Below are 5,475 nucleotides of genomic sequence, written 5' to 3'. Positions count from 1 at the left end.
GCGTGTTTTAAGAGAAGAGGAATCCAAAAATTCCGATAGGTTCCTCCTTACCGATCGTCTAGCACTGCTGCTGTGAAGTCTCCAGGCTCAGGATAATATTAGCTGTTGATGCAGCGTTGGTTGTTGATAGGGTGCCAGGATCTAGGGTGTAAATGCCAGTCATATTTCTCTCTCCCTCTCTTTTTTTTCCTGTCCAAAGTTCCCACCCGAAATGTAAATCACTCTTTGCTCTTTGTCAGCTATTTAAAATGCGCAGTTGGCATAGTGATGACGGAATCCTGGGTGCCTGTTTTGTGCCTTTAAAAGAACAGGGGTTGGTGGAATGACCCCCAAACAACCCCCCCCCCCACCCCCCAGGGGAGGACTGGGGGGGGGGGGGGCTGTGTGAGGTGGAATGTAAAAAACAAGCGAGTGGACGCTATCTCAAGCTGATAAGGGCCATACCGGGGAGGCATGACCGTGACATCATCATGGCTGTGTCACCCGCACACCTCTCTCTCTCTCTCTCTCTCTCTCTCCCTCTCTCTCTCTCTCTCTCTCTCTCTCTCTCTCTCTCCCTCTCTCTCTCTCCCTCTCTTTCTCTCTCACTCTGTTTCTTACTCTGTCCGGGGGCCAGGCTCTGGCCACCTAATATAGACATCCAGGCTGCAGTCAGAGGCACAGAGGCCACCACTGGGACTGCCAGCGCACAGGACACTGCGACAACCCGTCGGCATCGAGCCACCATGTGCTCAAACAGAGGGAGAGAGAGAGATAGAGAGACAGAGAGAGAGAGAGAGAGAGAAAGATAGAGAGATATACAGACAGAGAGAGAAAGAGAGAGGGGGGGGGGAGGGAGAGGACAAGTGAGGGAGTGAATGAGTTTGGGAGTGGGTGACGTGGGTCTGACGTCTCTTGCCAGCTGACTGCCCAGATTCCTGCGAGGCTGAGTGGAGACAGTGGTGCAGTCATGTGCTCCCCTCACCCCCTGGCAGAGCGACGCTGGCATGGTGCTTACGGCACAACGCGCCAATGTTGGCTCCGCCAGAGGGTCTTCCATGTTGTCATAGTGGAGGTGCACTGTGTCCCGTAGCCCAGAATAAGTCTGTCTGAACTGGCTCTGTGGATTTAAATAGGTTATTAGGAGCTGACTGCTGAGGAAGTACAGGTGCTTATCATAGCTTATTGAGCTGTAACTTTTATTTATATACTCTGTATTTTGTTTTTGTATTTTCAATGATCACAATTTTAATTTACAGGTGATCTGGGGATAGTTGATAACATTGATTATATGGAAATATCTGTAGAAAAATAACTACAATTTACAAGCCAGATATTAAGATTCTGGTAAAAAATAGCATATAATTACATAAAGTGTGTATTTTTAATTTATTGCTGTTCAGGGTCCATTCCAGCACAGTCAGTAATGTCCAGTCTTATGTAAAGGAGTTAGCCAGTACGATCTAAATGGGGCAACTTGTTCTATTTGTGTGAACTCGGTGGGGCAGTCAGCAGAAGTGAAGAGGTCACTCGTCCAACTAGGACATGCCTCTTTATTTGTGTTTAACAGGCTTTTTAGCTGGCCAGGATCACACCTCTTATCCCAGAGGAATTTGAAGAATTCCTCTCTCTCTTTATCATTCTCTCTTTCTCTTGCTCTCTCTCTCTCTCTCTCTCTCTAAGTCTCTGCCTATCTGTTGGTATGTGTGTCTTTGTTTTAGTGTTTCAGCCCTTGTTATGCTGTCACAGGAGTGTTTAAATGTATAGACAGAGTAATAAAAAGGAAGCTTTCAGCTCCTCATGGCTGTGTTAAGTGACTCGCAAGCTGTGTGTGTGTGTGTCTATTTTAAACCTATCCTCATATCTTTTTCAATGGTTCTTTTCTTCCACTTGAAAAAAAGGCTTAAATGTTTAACGAAATTTACCATATGTAGCTATAGTGTTCCTGTAAATACCCTTTAAAAACTAAACTTAAACTCAGGGAATCTGTTTGTCTAAGGTTACAATGCACATTTAGAAACTGTTAAGAGATATATTTAAAGTATATGCTCTTGTAAATTCTGTAAATTTGGATTTGTGCAGCCTCTCAATAATGACACTAAAATTGCATTGTTAGGTCTAAAACTAATTTAAATGTGTAGTTAACAATGTGTTTTGTTTGAAACATAAAATTCACAATATTTAGAACAGACCTTTTTGTCCCAGTTGTAGCTATTTTCCTTTTTCTTTCCCTCTAGTCTTGCTCTGTTTTCAATTTCCTTTTTATCAAAATGTGGTTTTAGAATTTTAAAATTGTTTAAGATCTTGCGGTTTCCTTTCAATGATTTAAAAAATTGAAGCTAATTCAGTTGCTTAATTTGTACATTTAATCAGACTTTTATTCAATACATTATTCAGTACATTTCAATAATCATTTACTTCTGTAAAATTCCTGAATACATACAAAGTACTAATATTTAATATACAAATACCAATATACTAATATTTTAATAATAATAATAATAATAATAATAATAAAAATAATAATAATCATCATCATCATCGTCACAATAATCATTATAATGATAATTTACTTTCAATAAGTTTTTATAACAAACTTCATGGTGATTGTAGGATATTTTAATTTTGGGGGGATTTTTGTTACTTTATATGTTTTGCAAATGTTTCACTGGGTCATGACAACGGCATGAGCTCATGAATGTTCTAAAGAGAGGAGTTCCTCAGAGGTGAGCTGAATCACTGTTGTGTGTCATAATCCCATTAAAACAATCGCAGCCTCAGTCCCTGTGCAAAGGAGTGGCACTGGTGGGCAGCCACACTTGACATGACTACTGCAGCGACAAGAGTCCCATCTTGTTCAGCTGTTTCTGAGTCAGTAACAGACCTAAGTAACAAGCCTCAAGCCTCGCTGGAGCCCACGGACTGGTGCCTGGAGCCAACATGGGAGTCAGAGAGAGAGAGAGAGAGAGAGAGAGAGAGAGAGAGAGAGAGGGAGGGAGAGAGAGAAAAATAGAGCAAACCCCATATTGAAAAGTGCTGTTGTATGATTCACCCCCCCCCCCCCTCCTGAGACGGGACTCAGTTGTGTTCTACCACACAGGCTGGCAGAGCACTTGGGTGGAAGGAGGAGGTGTTGCCCTTTATGTTTAGGCATGCCAACACCACAACACGAACACACACACACACACCCACACACAGACACGAACACACACACAAACACACACACACACACACACACACACACACACACACACACGTACATACTTACAACTACACTTTGATCAGGCTACTACACATACCGTGTGTGTACACATTAAGACACACCCACAAACATTGCCGTAAGCTGACAATTACCCATGGTGTTACGCCAAGCTTACAGGATGAGCTGTGGTCTCGAGGGGAATTCTTGGGGCTTTGAAAACGCTTAACTTACGTTTACGCTATCAACAGTTTCTAATATATTCAGAGTAGCATTCTTCCATGGACCAGGCAATGTTTGTTCATTAAATTATTCATAGAATATAGTAGGATATTATATGTATTTTTATAAACACCTGCTATGTTATATATCTGTCACAGATTTTAATTTTCACCAGTTTTAACATTTTGTTGAATAGAAGTGCATATTTCCCACATCCAAAACTACAGTGTATACATCCATAAAACGTTTGTCTTAGTCTTGCCATTCCTTACTCTAACAAAGTGGTTGCAAAAGGTACACACACACACACACACACACACACACACACACACACACACACACACACACACACAACACACACCCACACACACAGACACACACACACACACACACACACACACACAACACACACACACACACACACACAGACACACACACACACACACACACACACACACACACACACACACACTTTAATGTCTTAAACGACAAAATATAGGTCGCCCTTTCCACCAGCATGACTCACCCACCCATGTTCTTGGTGTTGGTCAGAGAGAGAGAGAGAGAGAGAGAGAGAGAGAGAGAGAGAGAGAGAGAGGCGAGGGATGCCCGAGTCTCTCACCGTCTGGCCGGTCTTCCTTCCATCAGTGTAGGAGAGAGGAGAACTGGATTGGGCTGAACTGGATTGGGCTGGGCTGGGCAGGGCTGGGCTGGGCAGGGCAGGGCTGGGCTGGGCTGGGCAGGGAGAGGAGTGGCTGCGGGTGGTTGGATGTGGCTGGTGAGCAAGAGGGACGCTTCCTGGAGGAGAGAAAGAAGAGGAGGAGAGAGGAGAGGAAGGAGAGAGGAGAGGAGAGGAGTGGAGAGGAGAGGAGGAGAGGAGAGGAAGGAGAGGAGAGGAGAGAAGTGGAGAGGTGGGAGGAGAGGAGAGGAGAGGAGAGAAGAGGAGTGGAGAGAAGAGAGGAGCGGTGGGAAGGAGAGGAGGAGAGGAGAGAAGAGGAGTGGAGAGGTAGGAAATAGAGGAGAAGGGAGGTGAGGGGGGTGGTCTGGGATGGGATGGGTCGGTTCAGGAGTGTGTGTGGTGTGTGTGTGTGTCGGCCCCCGGCCTGGCCCAGGAGATGAGTCACGTTGTGACTAATTGGTGAAATATGGCACTTTAACAGGCAGTTTCGGTCCCCGTCCCAAATCTGAAAGAGAATATGTGGAGATGAATGTGTGTGGTGTGTTTGGTGTGGTCTCCCGCTATCTGTGTGTGTGTGTGTGTGTGTGTGTGTGTGTGTGTGTGTGTGTGTGTGTGTGAAGGGACAGAGTTGTGTGACAGGTGGACATGTCATTTTTTTCTGCTTGTACTTCCACCGTATATCTCTCTCTCTCTCTTTGTCACTCTCCTCTCACTCGCTCACAACCTCCCCCCTACACAGACACACACACGCACACACACACATACACCCCCCCCCCCCCCTCACACACACACACACACGTACACACACACGCACCCCGGGAGAAAGTACCTTAATTCACGTTGGGTCTGTGAAACTTGAGAGCGCCTGGGAGCACTTCCTCTTTCAATTTTTTTCGATGGCTTATTTGCAAAAAAGCAGAACGATCAGAGAGAGAGAGAGAGACAAAGAGAGAGATAGAGAGAGAAGGAATAGGGGGCGCATTACGGTTGATGTCTGTCGGGTAGGAAAGAGGATGATTGCCAGGGGAACACGTTTGTATGTATGACACCCCAATGGTGGACTGTTCGTCATGACTGTGAGTGTTTCGGGGTCTCAGCCTTGACCTGCAGTAGCCACACTGGGCAGGGTCCATTCACAGTACTACGTTTGGACAGGGTTTCGAAGTTTATGACAGCAATGCATAAACTTACAGGATGTCAATGGCGATGCACAGAAGTGTGGATTTTCTTACGCTGCTGAAACCTCATGGTAAAAACCCCTCTGTCTTCCACCATTCTGTCTGGGTTAAAAAGCTTGACAAGACATATAAGCCTAAGAAAATAAATGTATACATGGCAATCAGAGTAAAAAACAATGGGTGTGTTTTTTTTAGAAACAAACAAAAAATAATATAAA

The 5,475-nt window shown here is 44.7% G+C and overlaps 1 long non-coding RNA gene across 1 annotated transcript in view; it reads right to left on the bottom strand.

Moving 5' to 3' along the window:
• Positions 1-261, bottom strand: part of LOC121704053 — a 3,451-nt gene extending 3,190 nt beyond the window's left edge. Inside the window, exon 1 of the long non-coding RNA XR_006030220.1 lies at positions 52-261. This is a non-coding gene — a long non-coding RNA (uncharacterized LOC121704053). The remainder of the gene's footprint in view (positions 1-51) is intronic.
• Between the last annotated feature and the right edge of the window lie 5,214 nt (positions 262-5,475).

This window comes from Alosa sapidissima, chromosome 2, assembly GCF_018492685.1.
Source record: "Alosa sapidissima isolate fAloSap1 chromosome 2, fAloSap1.pri, whole genome shotgun sequence".
Taxonomy (NCBI): domain Eukaryota; kingdom Metazoa; phylum Chordata; class Actinopteri; order Clupeiformes; family Clupeidae; genus Alosa; species Alosa sapidissima.
The sequence above is the reverse complement of the archived record's forward strand: the minus strand, read 5'-3'. Positions and strand labels throughout refer to the sequence as shown.